An 18,987-nucleotide genomic window follows, 5' to 3' on the forward strand; every position below is an offset into this window, starting at 1 on the left:
ATATATACTCTGTAAGTTACGAAGTAATAGGCGACGGAAATGTATATATATATATATATACTCTGTAAGTTACGAAGTAATAGGCGACGGAAATATTTATTGCGGTTGGTCACCATAAGAAATGTTACACTGTCTATGGAGCAATGAACATAGTTTATTGTGTTATTATCCAAAGAGTTACAGCAAAAAGATACAATTTTTTAAATGGAACAATAGTTGTTTCTATCATGCACTGGAATCAGTAACACCAGCTGTGTATACGTCAATTTATATATATATATATATATATATATGTGTGTGTGTGTGTGTGTGTGTGTGCGGGGGGGGTCAGCTACAACTTTATTGCTCTGCTGAAGAATTCAATGAGAGCACATTGTTTTCAACGAACGTCAGAGATTCCTCTTGCCAGTATGCCAAAGGAACGTTTAGTTGAAAAGTGGATGTTCCTAGAGAGATTAAGGACATGAGCAAGCAGCAGAGCTAATTACCTACTATGGCATTACAAGTGGTTACCAACTGTGACAGAAATAACTGCTGGATCCTTATTTACAGAATCAACGTATTTGTTCATTGTTCATGAAAATTCCACAAATGGACCGCATTCTCCCGTAACCACTGAGGGAAACAGAACAGGCGTTCCACTGCCGGCCGATGGATATTCAGTAAACACTGCTGTTATTTTGTGCCCGCGCTGAAGTCACAGCTCTCATAAAAAAAGCGCTACAGAATAACCGACGCAATTACCGACCGTTATTCCATTTTTATTTTCATTTTTCCCCCATTCGCTTCCGGACATTTGCAACGCGTTCGAAAGAGCGCGGGATTATATTATGAATGGAAATAATCGGATGTTTCCGGTTTACGGGGAGATTAACTGGAATTGCGGCGCTGGCTCCCGTTAACGGGTCATCGGCACGCGCGTAATTCCATCGGGACGCGGCCACCCGTTGTTGTGTAATAAGTGCGTTACCGGCAGATGCACCGCGTAAACAGGCAGAAAAAAATTCGCCCCTCCCTCCCGCGGGCCTTACGAAATTCTACGCGCTACAGATGCCGTCGCGGGCGGAGTGGCGTGTTTTATAGTTGCCGCGAATTCTCAAAGTCTGGACGGGAGGAACCCGATGGCCGACTGGAAGGTGGTGTAGCAAACGTTCCCGCAAAGGCGCAAGTCCCATAGGCGCGAAGCTGATTCTGCGTAGGTTAGGGTTTCACCATTTCGGTAGCAGTCACCGATTTCCGCCGCTCGCACAGAGCACGCGGGAATGTCAGATAGGGGGAATGGGGTTATAGCACCCCTTCACACACAACACTATACAAAACATGTAAACCCCCACTTTACAAAAACGTTTAACACTGGTCGTGTTACTAATAGGAAAATTAGGCAGTCACACTCAAAGTTAATTATTTTCCTCCAAAACATACCATAATTAGTGTACAAATCAATGCAGTGGGAAATTCTTTCTATTACTTACTTGCTGTTTATTGCTCATTTAGTCCGACCAGGTTATAGCCTTAAGGGCCTCAACTACATCTGACCGGGAACAACACATACCAAAGATATTACACAAAAATTCACAATAATAACGATGTCGTTGTTGTTGTTGTGGTCTTCAGTCCTGAGACTGGTTTGATGCAGCTCTCTATGCTACTCTATCCAGTGCAAGCTGCTTCATCTCCCAGTACTTACTGGAGCCTAATCCTTCTGAATCTGCTTAGTGTATTCATCTCTTGGTCTCCCTCTACGATTTTTACCCTACACGCTGCCCTCCAGTACTAAATTGGTGATCCCTTGATGCCTCATAACATGTCCTACCAACCAATCCCTTCTTCTAGTCAAGTTGTGCCACAAGCTCCTCTTCTCCCCAATTCTATTCAATACCTCCTCATTAGTTATGCGATCTACCCATCTAATCCTCAGCATACTTCTGTAGCACCACATTTCGAAAGCTTCTATTCTCTGTCTAAACTATTTATCGTCCACGTTTCACTTCCACACATTGCTACACTCCATACAAATACTTTCAGAAACGACTTCCTGACATTTAAATCTATACTCGGTGTTAACAAATTTTTCTTCTTCAGAAACGCTTTCCTTGCCATTGCCAGTCTACATTTTATATCCTCTCTACTTCGATCATCATCAGTTATTTTGCTCCCCAAATAGCAAAACTCCTTTACTACTTTAAGCGTCTCATTTCCTAATCTAATTCCCTCGGCTTCACCCGACTTAATTCGACAACATTCCATTATCCTCGTTTTGCTTTTGTTGATGTTCATCTTATACCCTCCTTTCAAGACAGTGTCCATTTCGTTCAACTGCTCTTCCAAGTCCTTTGCTGTCTCTGACGAATTACAATGTCATCGGCGAACCTCAAAGTTTTTGTTTCTTCTCCATGTATTTTAATACCTACTCCGAACTTTTCTTTTGTTTCCTTTCAAAAAAAAATGGCTCTGAGCACTATGGGACTCAACTGCTGTGGTCATTAGTCCCCTAGAACTTAGAACTAGTTAAACCTAACTAACCTAAGGACATCACACACATCCATGCCCGAGGCAGGATTCGAACCTGCGACCGTAGCGGTCTCGCGGTTCCAGACTGCAGCGCCAGAACCGCGCGGCCACTTCGGCCGGCTTTTTGTTTCCTTTATTGTTTGCTCAATATACAGATTGAATAACATCGGGGATAGTCTACAACCCTGTCTCACTCCCTTCTCAACCACTGCTTCCCTTTCATGTCCCTCGACTCTTATAACTGCCGTCTGGTTTCTGTACAAATTGTAAATAGCCTTTCGCTCCCTGTATTTTAGCCCTGCCACCTTTAGAATTTGAAAGAGAGTATTCCAGTCAACATTTTCAAAAGCTTTCTCTAAGTCTACAAATGCTAGAAACGTAGGTTTTCCTTTTCCTAATCTAGCTTCTAAGATAAACCGTAGGGTCAGTATTGCCTCACGTGTTCCAACATTTCTACGGAATCCAAACTGATCTTCCCCGAGGTCGGCTTCTACCAGTTTTTCCATTCGTCTGTAAAGAATTCGCGTTAGTATTTTGCAGCCGTGACTTGTTAAACTGATAGTTCGGTAATTTTCACATCTGTCAACACCTACTTTCTTTGGGATTGGAATTATTATATTCTTCTTGAAGTCTGAGGGTATTTCGCCTGTCTTATACACTTTGCTCACCATAATAACGATAACAAAAGTAATTAAGAGTAATAACAATAATAGTACTAGTAGAAAAGGGCATTAAGAATGATACGGATTAGTTTTGCATATTTGAAGCCATGTTTAATATTACTAGGAGTGGAAAGGATAAAAAACGTGGAGAAGATTGAAACGATAGTGACAGTGGCCATTAGGAAGGAACGGCATTTAAACAAAGAACTCTTCGGCATGGGGGGCCGAAAAAGATGTGGGGGAGGAGGGAATGTCGTGACTGAGCTGCAGACTAGTTTATGAGAGTGATGGCTGCCGTGATAGCAGCTGAGTCAAAAACTGTCACTTGAAGTCAGGTAGGAATTATATTTTGAGGAAGATTGTTCCAAATTCATGTAATGATACAGAAAATGATTTAGAGATCATGACAGTGTTATGTGGTGGTACAGAGAGGATTTTACTTTGTTGACAACGAGTATTTCTGCTGTCCTTTCACTACAACCCGCTTGCGTACTACAGTATCAAAAGCCTTCCGGAAATCCAGAAACACGGAATCCATTTGAAATCCCTTGTCAATAGCACTCAACACTTCGTGTCAGTAAAGAGCTAGTTGTGTTTCACAAGAACGATGTTTTCTACGAGGGTTGGAACTGTAATAGTGGCAACTATTTATTTACAGCTCGTACAAAATAGATATGTGTTTCAAAGTTTTACTGACCCTCAAAGTAGTTACCAGCATTGTGAATAACCCGTTGTCAGCGTTGTGGAAGTCGTAGGCTACTCTTAGCAGTGCCAGTTGTGTTGACAGTTCGAGCGGCGCGGTCTATTGCCCGACGAATTTGTAGCATTTCCGAAGCCAATGCCGTGAAGTGCCACCTTCATTTTAGAAATCGAGTTGAACTCAGTTTTGTAACACAACCTACGACCAGCACATGATAGCACTTTCTGCAGGACCTGACCATCATTTTGCAGGACAATGCTCAAGTACGTACAGTGCAAGATGTTACTGATTTGTTTGACTGATGGGGCTGCCAACCTACTGCACTCCCCTGACTTCAGCCCTCGTCAGTTCGGCTCGAATTCTAAACTGAAGAAAACACTTCATAGCATTCGCGTGGAACTGCTAGCAACATCTGAATGGGTCTGTTCATAGCGATTCAGTTTGAACTAACGTTCTGATACGAATGTTGGTAGTTAAAGAGAACAATGGGACGTATATACTTCAAAGTCAGACAACAAAGCAAGTAAATCAAGAGAAACATATTCTCTGCGTTCCGCCCCAAAGGACCACAAGATGCTGACTGAGCTCCAGCGAGACAGGGACGCAGGAATTCGTGGAAGGGCTAAGCCCCACGTTACAGCATAATTAATTACGAGTATTTAACAATGAAATTCGCCAAACAGCCGCGCAATCGAGATGTTAATTTATCTTATTTTCGCTACCGATTTTGGCAATTAATTGTGCCGTCTTCAGGCCCCATCAAAAATAATCGATATTAGCGTACTGGGGCCATATGTTTCTGGATGTCGCAAATTCGAAGCTCAAGTGAGAAAACATTCTTACAGATGAAAAATGAAAAAGATAGATTTGTATGGTTGTATAAATGAAAGGATAGTAATTGCTAGATTCAGAGAAGATAAGAGGACATTTATGTGTTAAAGGGGTATATGCACCTAAAGAAGGAAAACGCGAAGACTCTGAAATATACTAAGATGGGCTACAAAAACAAGTAAAGAAATGTAATAAAGAGATTCAAATGCAAGACTTGGAAATATACCAATTGTAGATACAGTAGGCTCATTTGGTGAAATAACTTTAAATGAAAATGGAAAGACTTATTGAGAATTTTGCTACATTAAATCAGCTAAAAATTACAAATATCTTCTTCAGAAAGAAAGACATAAATAGATACACCTGGCGTGCACATCGTAGCTAATGAAAAAAAAATAAACTCTCAAGTATTAGGCTCTGAGCACTTCCTAGTTACTTCGAAGATTAAAACATGGGCAAGGTGGAAGAAACAAGCAAATGTAAAGAAAGCCGAAAACCAAGATTTGAAATATAAAGTTTATCTTCTACAAGAAGAAAGCACAAGGAACGCATATCAACAAAGACTCGCACAGGAATTGCAAATGGTTGAAACTGAAGACAATATTGAGGAAGAACAGTAACCTTAAAAACAGCACTGTCGAAAATAGCTGATGAGGTACTAGTTTATTATATTTTAATTAATTGATTTAAGAAATTTTGTTTAAGAAAATTCTCTCCTTCTTATTTATTTTTTGGTATTTTTAGTTATGATTTCCAGTGGTTTTATTTAGGTTTTAGCTACAGTCTTTTAAAAACTAAAGAATATAAGTCTTTGGTTTTAAATACCACAGGAGAGCTAGATATATGTCCCGCAGCGTCGATCTCGCTGATACTCCTCGTCGGAACTGCTCCATGTGAAGTCTCTAAAATGGTTATTTCGCTAAGAAGATCGTTCGGCACAACTAGGTGCTATATTGTATGATGCGTATGGATTGATGTGTCTAACTTTTTTTATCAGCGAAAAGTTTATAGCTTCTGAGATATTCTCTCGAAGAATATTGACCATGAAAAGATGCAGGCTCGCACTATCATTCCACACTGCACCTCCGATCGATTTACGTCTCGTGATATCTGAAGGATGTTGTCAAATCTTTTATAAATTGATAAATACTCACCTTGAATGCGTATTATTTTCTTGAATTAGATTATTGTGCCACCGGCGAACTAAACATTCACGTTCGCACAACAGTAACAAAATCTCTGCAACATAGAACATGTCCACTCTCTGTAATCGCTTCACACAGAGTCCTCAAACATACATCTTTGGTTGATTATTCCAAAGAGATGCGCCGTAGCACGGAACGTCCAATTCTCGCAGGCACACCTGAGTCAAAGTTTTTCATCATTTACGATCCAAGGAAGAAGTAAAGTACCAAACTGGAAAAAGGGTCTGAAAACATGTAATACAAAAATAGCTAACAATATCAAAGAAAAACAAAATGCTGATAGAGCCTTTTCACAAACACGAACAAATGAAGCCCGGAAAATACATAACAAAATAAATAAAACTAAGAGTGTAATAAAAAGATATCATAGTGAAACCTGAAACATTCATTGTTAATGTTTAGTTTAGAAAATGAGACACTAAAAGCAGTAAATGAGTTTTTGCTATTTGGGCAGCAGAATAAGTGACGATGGCACTACGTACCAGTTTCAGTGTGCGTGAGCGTCTTCAGTAGCTGAAGGTATGTACGAAAGAAACATTCAGTAAACAAGTTAGCCAGTGATGAGAAAGAAAATCGTCCGTTCTCTTTTCAATAGAACCATCCCGGCGTTTGCTTTTGTCGGTTTAAGAAATTCACTAAAAGCCTTAATCTGGATCAAAGGACGCGTATTGAACCTGTCTCCTTCCCAATGTGGGTAATAACAGAGAACTCGAGTTTAGATACGGAAGAAACGAAGACCCCTTCGAAGGAAAATGTAAGACAATGGTGAGAGTAGGTGCTCGTCCCTATAGCGCCGCAGAGGACAGACAAGGGCTGGCACAGCAAACGAATTCTCGATCATGTTTACAATAGACAAGCGAGACAGTCAGCACATCAATTTATCACATGCACCTCAATGTATAGCATATTTTTGTTTTTTGTAACAAATCTACAATAGCCTCTTACATAAAAGTATGTCTAAAATTTTTTTGCTAACTCCTCGTCCATTTGGGCCATTTCACTTGGGGTTTGTGGAAGGAACATTTAAATGCCTCCTTTTTTAAAATATCCATTATGTTTTCTTGCTTTATGGTATGTTCTGCATCAGTGACGACCTCCTCGCTATGAATATATGATACAAAAAATACATCACATCACGTGGAATAAAAACACAGATGGCTATAGCAGAAGACATGACACAAAACAAAACATCTAGAAATTTGGTACAAAATTTCAAGAGCTTCCAGGAAAAGAAAACTAAAACGACTACTCTCGGGGCAAAGGGGGGTGAAAATAAACTAAATAAGAAGAAAGTAGATAACAGATGAAAAATATCTGATTATTTTACATGCTCCTTACGTTGTCAAACTATAAATAAAAAATAGGGTTCCGACACGTATCTAATTGTAATCTGTGATATAAGATAGTGTTAGATTATCTTTGATTCGCAGTGATAACACGTGTCCAGTTTTGCTTTGTTTATTTTTAACGTTCTTGTAGCGTTTGTGTTTCTATATCGGTACGTAGCATGACGGTTGTCGTTTCCCATGCACAGGACGAAGGTAACAAATATTTAGTTCTGGTTAGTATTTAACAATCACAGTTTATCATAAACTTATTTTGTCGAGCAGTTGCAGGCAAATCACCCTATAGTATAGCCTATATCGGACAGCAGAATCAAATAAATGTGGAACGCTACTAGCGAGTGCCATATATTTTATCGTCAGTCCGAATTGTGACGTAGGACATTTTAGTATTCTGTTAAAGACAATGAGCTTAGTCTCTGTTTACTTGGTTTATCAAATAGGAGAAAATAATGAAAGTTTCGCTTGACTACTATTTCACAATGTCAAACAGTACAGCGCAGAACTGAAATGTGTACGTTTCATTTTCACTGTGCTGTGTAGGCAAAGAAATCCAACGGGCAACAGTGCGTCCTAACATGAATAGGAACCCGTCTAAATCTAAACTTAGAAAATTTGTAGTATACGCAATGCCGTTACAATTTGAAAGCAAGTACAAATAATTGTCCGCTATAACTGGTACCCGCTCTTAGACTCACTGTTCCGTGCGGCGCCGTGGCTTAGTTGGTTAAAGCGCCTGTCTAGTAAACAGGAGATCGAGGGTTCGAATCCCTCCGGTGCCTAGCCGAAATTTTTATGTAATTTGTAAAGCATATTGAAGTTTGTACATTCTAAATAGATGGAAATATTACCAGAATCTGCCAACTATATGCTTCAAAAGTACAACTAACTTCATTAACGTGTAATCAAATACTGAGTCTTTGTACGTTCATACTAGTACTATTACATGCGTACATAGCGACCATTGAATTAAACGAATCCCTCTGATGCCTATCCGAAATTTTTGTTTAGTTTGTAAGCCATATTGAAAGTTGTACATTCAAAATAGATGAAAATATGGGCACAATTGGCTAATTACGTGCTTCAAGTGTACAAGCAACTTTCGTAACGTAAAGTGGTTTCGGTGTTTAAGGTGGAAATACTGAGTCTTTGTACGTTCGTAGCATTAGTATTACATGCATATATGCTTCAAACGTACAAGTAACTTGGTGACGTAACGTGTTTCGCGGTTTTAACGTGAAAATATTGAGTCTTTGGGCGTTCATACCAGTAGCATTACATGCATATATAGCAATCACTGAATTAGTAAAAGTGATGCTCTTTTTCAGCTTCTTGTGTACTTTGTCACATGCAAGCTCTTTTAGTCGTATCAGTTTTTACTAGACAGGCTTTCTAATCGCAAATTTTACCACATATCCTTACAAGTGATCCTGGAGTATCCTGTAGCATTAAACACAATGGCCGAGAAAGAAATATGCGAAAAATGTGTTTTTTAAACGTAGATTTACTGAAAACTGCAGAATTTCTTTCATGTTTGATCGGCTAAGGAGTGAAGAAACATAGTAATTCTACCTCGTCGTTGAGCACGGCATCTGAAAAATTGCCCTTCAAATCGTTAATTAGAATCAGCAGCCAGTCGTCTCTTACATCTTACGATGGATGCAACACTCGCAATAAATCAGTGTGATATCTTCAGGGATGTATAATTTTTAGTGGATAGTGTTGCTACGAGAATATTTTTGATGTTATTTTGTATCCGTTATTTGCCCTAGGTCACATATTTATTGAACCGTTCTAGGGAAACTGCGTCTCCTAACAGACGTTCTAAATTTTTTTCCCCGTATGTTATTACGGACAGCTAAGGAGCACGCTCCAGAACCAATTCCTTCTCATTTGCTGATTTCTTTTCCACCCACATTCCTTCATCTTCTCACCTTGTCTCTCTTAATTCCGCTTACTGCTCCTGGCCTGTTTTCTTACCTCTTCTATCCTGGGATCATTCGGGAAATATTTCTTTCTGTTGCTTGTAGGTCTTTTACGAGGTATGTGGGAAAAGTAATGAGACTGCCAATACTGCGAGCGATCTGGCAACGTTGTGTTGTTCTACTTGTGCAGACCGGTATTTCATCCCCTTCCAGATGCTCAGTCCTATTTTCAGCTCCGTACAGCCGTCACGTGTATTTTGAGAGCGCTATCAGTGAACTTCTTTGTTGTGTGTTCCGAAAATGAAACAGCGGAATTTAGAGCAACATTATGTCACCAAGTTTTGTGTTAAACTTGGGGAACCCGCGAATGTGATCTCTGAAAAGTTGAAGCTGGCCTATGGGAAACAATCCTTGTCAAGATCGCAAGTTTCACGTTGGCACAAATTGTTTTTGGAAGGCCCAGAACACGTTGAAGATAACCTCAATCAGAGAGTTCTTCAACTTCAAAAACTGACTAAAGTGTGAAACGTGTGCGTGCTCTTGTGATATCAGATCGCCGTTTAACAATAAGGATGATGGGTGACCTGTTAAACACTTTCACTGTAAATCAAATGCTGACCGCAGTTTTGCAGATGCGAATGGTCTGTGTCAAAATGGTGCCGAAAAATCTTACAACTGATCGGAAGCACAGTCGGAGAAACGTGTGCGTTGATCTTATTGGCAGGACTGCCAAAGACGGCAGTTTAGTCGTGTGATCACAGGTGATGTATCGTGGATTTTTTAGTACGATCCTGAGACAAAGCGGCAAAGTGAGGAATCTATACAGAGACATCTCCTCGGCCGAAGAAAGCTCGAATGAGTAAATCAAACATCAACAGAATGCTGAATTGCTTTTTTGACATTAGGGATATCGTGCATAAAGAATTTGTTCTTCCAGGTCAAATTGTCATCCAACTGTTTTACAAAGATGTATTTGAAAGGCTCAGGAAAATGGTGCATCGAATGGAACTGGACAATGCAGACAAATGGATGCAGCATCATGACCAAGCCCCATGTCACACTGCCACTTCCATCACGGAATTTTTTACATCAAAAGGCATACCTCTTATTCCACAGCTTGTATATTCATCTGATCCAAGTCCTTGTGGATTTTTCCTTTCCTCAAAATTGAACAATGTCTTAAAAGGACGTTATTTTGGGACTCTGGAGAACATTCATACAAAAGTGATAGACATGTTAAAGGCCCTACCAGCTGAAGCCTACGAAGACTGAGAACAAAGACTCCGCCGGTGTATAGGTGCCGGAGGAAACTATTTCGAAACGGAGAATACTGTTGCCCGAAAGAAATAAAACCTTTGGTAGACAGAAATGTTCATTAGTTTTCCTCCACACCTCGTATATTGAGCGGGACCGTACCGAAGGCGTCGCAGTATTTACGCGCCCCGCCAAGAGCGCTGTCGCCGCGTGTATGGAGAAGGGAGGGGGGGAGGGGGAGGGGGGAGCGCCAAAACTGATTTTAAAAAATAGAAAAGAAAAAAAGACGGTTTAAGTATTGACTGAGTCGTAAAATTAACCCAACTGTTGGTCGTTGTGCCTGTAGACAAGTATACAGTGTTCGTCTTAAAACACCTCGCGCAAATAAACGTATGTTCTGTACTGGTCATCGGCTGCATTGCTCCAGCATCTGATGTCGGAAGACCAGCAGAAGTAGGCCTTACCTATGTATGAGATATTTTTGTTACTCCATCGCGAATGACACTCTGACTCATGTTAAAGTGTCGAAGTATGTAATTGCTGTGCTAAAGTTTAATCTACGTAGTTTTTGTATCAAGTATCACCGGACATTCGTTTTCACTGTGCCTGGCAGTCATGCCCACATGAATGTGTCGTTCGTATGCACGTCTGCATGAGTAGAAAATAATCACAGAAAAATAGTTCTACGGGTGGGTAGGGGGATTAGGGGTGGGGGGGGGGGGCGCTGCTTTGGCAGTTCTGCCAGGGCTGTAGGAGCGAGCCCCTCGCTAGGCCTCTGCTTCTACGGACCATCTAGTTGCTAATGTTTTGTCGCAGAAGTTATGATCTGTTCTGTTAGCCTATTGTCAATAATTCTGTATCAGCGTTCGAAAAATGTATTATCTTCTTTTCCTTTTGTATGTGTTGTGTTGTCTACGCTTGTGTGTCGCTACTGTACTGTAAAGCATTGATTTTGGATTTATCATAGGCATTTTTGATTATAAATGCTCTTCTCATAGCGTATGCATTTTCACGTATGGCACACTTTTCTAACCCATTTCCTTGAATTACTTCTCCTAGATTGCGAAATAATCCAGCACGGCAGGAGTAGTAAGATCATTGGATAGTTAGAACTAACCACGAATGCTTTTGTGCGTGACACCTGCAACATTCGTCTGTACGACTGACTCACTGCTACAGACGCCCAGCTGGCTTGGTTGCTGCCAGACAAGTTACGTGACTGCACACGCTATGTTTACTTCATCGGTTCCTCAGTGCGCACGCACCTCAACGCCTTGCTATCAGATACTGACTACTTGTCATTTCATCAGAATCGAAACACAAGGTCCCACTTTTATAATACCTTTATTGTGCCCAACCATAAAACAAAAGCAATCTGTGTTGCCGTTGTCCGCCTCTTGAGCAAGCTACGCTGCACTGTGCGCACAATTCAGTACCGTTTACTTTTAGAAAGAACCTGAAACACTTCCTCCCGGAACCTTCTTATCATTTCCCCAAAAATTAACGCCTGTGGCCAGTTGTCCTTCTGTCAAACAGAAAAGCAACTGCTCCCATCCTCTTGTTCTTCTCATTTCTCTGTCAGTTACATCAGTTCATTTTCCCGTATTTCATTAACTGTGCATTTTCATGCTCCTCTTTGCCTTCATCTTCCGCCTCTTCTCAGATGTACATTGCTGCTAGCCGTCATAATTTAAAACTCGCTCCCTCTAACTTGCCTCTGTTGTTGTACTAGTTACAGACGACTGGATACTGTGCTTATATTTCTGCACTACAGCAATTACTATTTCTTATAACATTGTGTAATACATGTAACTTACATTTATTGTAATGAATATGTAGAGCCCTTGTTTAGGTGGCTTGATGACATTAATTTTCCCGTGTTCATTAAATAAATACACGCTTCGACCTATGAGTGTTTCCTAATTGACCAGAGACTGTTAATAAGAAGGTAGCATTTTTTCTACGCTAAACGTATTACGATTTATTCTTTTGGTTACTGTTAGCGACATATAATTTATTAATTTGTTCTTGTGTATTAAGTGTACTACAATCTAGAAAGCGTTACAGAAGTTTTCTTTTCTTTTTTTACAAAACATTATCTATCACTGGTACTTGGCGTTTATTACTCACTTTTATATATTTTGAAGTCGAAGGGTTGCTGGCAACAGAAAATGCGGTGTTCCTAAAAGCCGAAATATCGTGGAGGGTAAAAGTGCATCTAAGTTTTCTCGATTACAATCTCTGCTAGCAATGATGGAAAAACAATTAGAAAAGAGTAATAAACACCATCCACCACTGATGATGTTTTGTCAACAAAAGTAAAATGCATCTGGTGTAACATTCTCTTAAAATGCGCAACATCCCTAAGACAGAAAAAAAGATATCACAATTTCATGATTTGTTTGTGTATAGATGTTGACGTGCCAATGGAGTTGATAGTGGTACTGACCTTTCACCTCTGGAGTTGTCTATTAGATTCGTAGCAATTGCTGTTAGAGAAACTGCTACTCTGTCAAGATATGTGCGCTTATTACGAACCACTAAGACAAGTTAAACGAAAATGCATAGGTCTCTTCCTTATTTGTGAAATCTGAATGACTTTAAGCATCCTCCACACGCACAGACCATCCTCAAGGAAAAGTACTCAGGTAGGGCCGTGAGGACTTCCTCAACCGGAACCTTGGCCACAGGCGGCGCCGGATATCCTCACGATTTCCTTCAACCTGAGACTCGTGGTGGAGGTCACGTCTTGTGAAGATACTGTAACCGCTGTCGACAGCATGTCAGTTGTGTGGGTTAAAACTCACGAAAAATTTCAGAGTGTAAAGCAGTGAGTGAGCGAGTGAGTCAACGTGTGTGTGTGTGCGTGCACGCGCGCGCGTGCTCGTGTGTGTGTGTGTGTGTGTGTGTGTGTGTGTGTGTGTGTGTGTGAGATAAGGACCCTGCTGCACACCGCTTATCTCCACATACCATAGGTCAGCTGTTGCTTATGCTTTAGCGACTTAACAACGACATATTTCACGTTTACGTTAGCCAATGTCATGACGACAAATCAGTATAATGTAAAAAAACTTGCTAAAGTGGTGTTAGAGTTAACTGACATATGTAAATATGTAAGGTACTAAATACAGTCTTGAACAGAAAATGGTTTAAATGGCTCTAAGCACTATGAGACTTAACATCTGAGGTCATCAGTCCCATAGACTTAGAACTACTTAAACCTAGCTAACCTGAGGACATCATACACATCCATGCCCGAGGCAGGATTCGAGCCTGCTACCGTAGCAGCAGCGCGGTTCCGGACCGAAGCGCCTGGAACCGCTCGGCCACAGTGGCCGGCAGTCTTAAACAGAATTAGCAAGTGTGTCTCTTTGCAGCGCTCGTCGTTTAACAGAGAATGGCGATAGCTATTTCACCCATAAGCTTAAAATAATAAGAAAACCACGTACAGAATCTTAATCATTAAAGCCAGAGGTTCCTTCCATGGTTATTGAAGTACCAGACAGAGACTGTTTCCCGTAAGCCGGCCGCGGTGTTCGTGCGGTTCTAGGCGCTCCAGTCCGGAGCCGCGCTGCTGCTACGGTCACAGGTTCGAATCCTGCCTCGGGCATGGATGTGTGTGATGTCCTTAGGTTAGTTAGGTTTAATTAGTTCTAAGTTCTAGGCGACTGATGACCTCAGCAGTTAAGTCGCATAGTGCTCAGTGCCATTTGAACCATTTTTTGAACAGTTCCGGAAATGTTGAGCTTCAGATATATATAGATATAAGCTCCGGCAAAAGTAAAATTCTAAATCTCAAACAGTTAGACCTTTATGTTCACTGCTCAGCAACTGGGAATGATACTAAATAAACTGGAGAGACGTGCTAATAAACATCCGAGGAGCGTTAACTGAAAGCAAATATCGTGAAACAGATCATATTCAGAGATGGCGAATGATCAATTTCTGTATTATCCGCAAAGCGTATTAAATTGGCCTATAATTAACAAAACAGCTAAGAATATAGTTAGCATGGCCAGCAGATTTTTGTGGCAAAGACAACTGGTAGAAGGCAACAACCTGCACACTACCTGCAAAAAGAGAAGGACTTGAGCTCGTTAATATCCTTTATGAATGCAGAGCCCTGTATATAAAGAGAATGAATCAGGCTTTATAAAAAACGCTACACTGCTTATTACAGCATAGCACTTTCAAGCGGCAACTCCAAAAACTAAGTCCCATAGAAGTAGGAAAGATCCTCACAAAATGAGACATGTAAGGACTCGCTACATGGTCCAGTCAGATTTATAAGACCACTGGCTATGTTCGATGTCAACGTGTAATAACGAGGTGGTAGAACTAGCAGTAGAGGATGTATAAAGTGCGTCGGGGAGGGCGAGGGGGGGGGGGGGGGGGGGGACGCCGAAAACATTACAGTAGTTGTCGTAATGGGGAAACGAAGCGAATTATCCGACGTTCAGTGGTTTTCTGGCCAAAGGTGAAAGCATTTCCGAAACTGCTAAGTTTGTAAATTGTTCATGTGCCGCCGAGGTTAAAGTATACAGTGCGTGGCAAAATGGCGCCGAGGCAGTTGTGGTGCACCACGGGCCATAGATGACAGGTGTGAATGACAGCTGCGGAAATGTGTACGGGCAAATAGACTTCCGACTGTTGAGCAAAAGACGGCCCAGGTGAACCAAGGGGATACCAACAGTGTCTCCTCCACGACCGTTCACTTAATCTTGCTCTGCAAGCGCCTCTGCAGCAGGCGCCTGGTTCATGAGCCTATTCTGACAGCTGTTCATCGACGACGGAGGCTGGAATTTGCGCGCCAGTACCGCAGTTGGACTGAGCGACGAAAGGTGGCGTTTTCTGATGAATCATGTTGTATGCTCCGTTGGACAAACGGCCGTTGGCGTGTACGACGTGAAACATCAGAATGCAAAGCAAAGAAACAGTACACATGTAATAATGTTTTACAATGTTTCATAAGTGCCGGCCGTTGTGGCCGAGCGGTTCTAGGCGCTTCAGTCCGGAACCACGCTGCTGATACAGTCGCAAGTTCGAATCCTACCTCGGGCAGGGATGTGTGTGTGATGTCCTTAGGTTAGTTAGATTTAAGTAATTCTCAGTCTAGGTGACTGATGACCTCAGATGTGCTCAGACCCATTTGAACCATTTTTGTTAAGTCCCATAGTGCTCAGAGCCACTTGAACCATTTGAACCATCTCACTGCACGTCTCGCAGCGGTCCTCGCTACAGAAGGTGGTTATTCAGGCTTTAGACATGTGGCCACATTCATGTGACTGGACGGTGTATTTGCCGCTATGTGACTTAATGTGCTGTGCGACAGGTAAAGTCTTCTATGAAAGAGAGGAGTAAGGATTTGCAGGAGAGTGAAATGAAGAACGACTCTGGAAAATGTTTCGAAATGTAGCTTGGAAACCAGTCTCCAGATGAATGAATCAAAATTAAATCGTGTTGGTACACAGCTATAAATAACGTAATAAACACAAATAAAAGACTTTACCAGACTGGACTTAGTGAAACAGACAAATATCAAAACGATACTATAGTTCACAGAGTCACATGTGGCGCCAAATGGAAAATTTGAAATCGATGAGGAAAAATGTAGCACTAATCGGACGAACATCTGAAGCCCAGATACACCATCTGAAGTATTCTGGCCTCAGGAATTTTTTTTTCCAGAGAACAAGAACTATGTAATAATGTGTCCAATGGGGTGCTAGGTAACTCATATCGTTAGTCATTATAAAGAGGACAATTTTATTGACTTCAAATTATACACTGAACAAAAATATTACAAACTGAAATATTTTGAAGTTCATGAGTAAACATTTGATAACATGTTGAATATTGTCTTTAACAGAACAGGAACAGGATGAAGAACTGACTGGCCACTACGGTAGCCGTGTAGCCCGGCACAGAATTGAGGAAATGAAAACGGGGAAATCAGCAAGCAAAAAGTAACGAAGAAAAACGAAACTTTAAAAAAATATACCAGCTATGAAAAATCTCTGTATTGTAAATTTTATTTAATTTTTGTTTTTATTTCAAATGTTCGTGCTAATAAAATCAGAGAAGGCGCACTGTCTCAACCAGGCAGCTGCTGACAAAGATTATATCCTAACTTAAACTGTGCGACATATCATGCTAAAAGGTGTAAGATGGAACCTAAAGAGGCCACCCTCTGCAGAAGCTGGAGCTCAGAGCTAACTTCTTGAGGAGCAAAAATCTTTTAGACACCATATGTAATGCATCTAGACCCATCTACAGCGAACTAGACTCAACAACCAACAACACGTGATCTGTCCTGAAGGAGACCTAGAATCTGGCGGAAATCTGGATTGGAAAATCTTTCAGATCAACAAAAATATTTATGGCAAGACTGAACCTGTTTGTGGACCAAATCGATCTGTAAGAACTACAACTATCCAGCGCTTTTTCTGCTGCCTGTTTGTGTCTGACAAAGTAGTCCCTGTAAGATCTTCAAACACAATGGGGAGACCTTGCAAATTTGTAGACTGAAAGAATTTAATAATTTTTCACAGATTAATTAATGTCGATGTTTTAAATGTTTGTTTAATTTTGCTGCTAACCACTTTCATTAGCGTTTTCTTGATGTTGTTTAACTGCTCTAGCAGAAATATCATTTATAACCACAATTGTTATTTTACTGTGTTAGTGTGCAAACACAAGTCACTGTAATGAAAATAACTTTTATGCATCTATTAAAAAAATCCTGAATTCCATGTATCACTATGTTCGAAGTGTGAATGTGTTTTAGCGTGGTAGTTCTCCATCTTTATTTATAATGTTGTGCTCTGTGCATTTATTCCCGCAGTTAACTCTTGAAACAGTCCGCACCGTGTTCCATGCCCGACTAATACTCACTGATCGTAAAGAAATTACAATAATTACTCACAGTAATACTTAGGAAATGCTTACCGTTAGTAGAACTGCAACTTCATAAACTTCACTTCAGCAGATGAAGAAATAACAAACAACGCACCAGTCAATGTGAACTTCTGAAACATGTACACAAAACAACTGGTCGATTCAAATGCAATAGATCTACTTTGCTTACATCGCAAACAAGATGGCTTCCAGTACCATGCCAGTATTTTAGTCGGCCAAGCCCTTGTACCTGGTGACGTCATGTCCTCGTACGAAGTCCCACGCACGTGTGCTGCCCGTATACACTCGCTCGTTGTGATGAGTGGCGCACACGAGCAAAATTATTTTGAGACTCTTCAGTTAAGGAGGTATAAAACAGTCTAAACCTATGTTGGCAGCCTCACTACGACACGCGAGACAGATTTTTCACAGTTCTCATACCAATGCTGTCAACAATCTGACGGATATCAGAGACATTCCGACAAGCGACGACTGGAATAAAATGTTCACGTCTTCTTTCATTGTCCCTTATCAAAGTCCTTTCTTGCAACTTATGCAGAAAATTCCCGAAAGCCAAAACAAGATGAGAGTTCAAAATTAGTAAGTCAGGAGTCAAACAGAATCCATACCAGTACCAACCTTTCCGTCTGTAGTGGATTGTACGTTGATTTGAAGCTTCCTGCCAGATGCTTCCTGTACTAGCACACCTCGAAGAAACGATTTTTTATCTGTCTGGAAATTTCAGTTCAACATACCCTCCACATCAGAGTGAAAATTCATTATGGTTACAATCGCCTAGTGTAGTGGTTTTCAAACTTTTTAGATCCACAGCTCTCTGATCCACGGCTCTTTTGCGCACATTACATACGACTCAGTGTATGAGGCAAATAAACTTAACGTTGGAAAAAAATGAATAAGAGCAGTTATTTCTTTATTAACTCTTGACATGACACATTTTAATCGACTTTTGACGGTATTAAATCTACCTCTTGCAGCGAAATCAATGGGAAGGATGAGCTTTCTTCTTCGTCATCTGTTTCTCGAGTCTGGGCAAAAGACAGGAAAATGCGATTCGCATCTCTTTCTTCACGTTCATTCACGAGCTACATTTCGTGTCAACGACTGCGAAGGCAGAAAAATCTACCTCACGTATGTAGGATGTTGCAAAAGGTATCAAAACTCGCTTCACCAAGCTCCAAAACCTAAGCAATGATGAGGAGTCTGAAGAAATACCAATCAATTGCTCCTGTCCTTGAATGGTAAGTATTTATAGAATTTCTGTAGTGAAAGGATCTTTGACCCAGTTACGTTGATCAACTTCTCCTGGAAGATATTTCAGAAAGTAATCACTGAAGTCAGGTAAATTATCCACAGACACAGTTCTTCAAGCATCTGAAAGTCATAGTCTTCTAAAACCGTGTGAAAATCGGAGAAAACTTAATGTATATTTTTATCATCCACCTGTTTCTTCCACAATACTACAATAGTAACAACACTTACTTGGCCATCCGCTACGTATCACTACTAGAGCACACATTGTTCGTTTATTTATTTTTTTGTTGTTGAAAGAAACGCCCACCGTGACGCCTATAGGAGACGCGACACACACTTGAAAACTCTGCCGTGTATTGTAACTAATCCACGTCCTTTCCATTATTC

The 18,987-nt window shown here is 40.7% G+C and overlaps 1 non-coding gene across 1 annotated transcript; it reads left to right on the forward strand.

The window, feature by feature from the left end:
- Positions 1 to 7,960: 7,960 nt before the first annotated feature.
- Positions 7,961 to 8,034, forward strand: Trnat-agu. The gene has a single exon. It is a non-coding gene; the product is annotated as a tRNA-Thr (tRNA).
- Positions 8,035 to 18,987: the final 10,953 nt, after the last annotated feature.

The sequence above is a fragment of the Schistocerca americana genome, chromosome 2 (assembly GCF_021461395.2).
Source record: "Schistocerca americana isolate TAMUIC-IGC-003095 chromosome 2, iqSchAmer2.1, whole genome shotgun sequence".
Taxonomy (NCBI): Eukaryota; Metazoa; Arthropoda; class Insecta; order Orthoptera; family Acrididae; genus Schistocerca; species Schistocerca americana.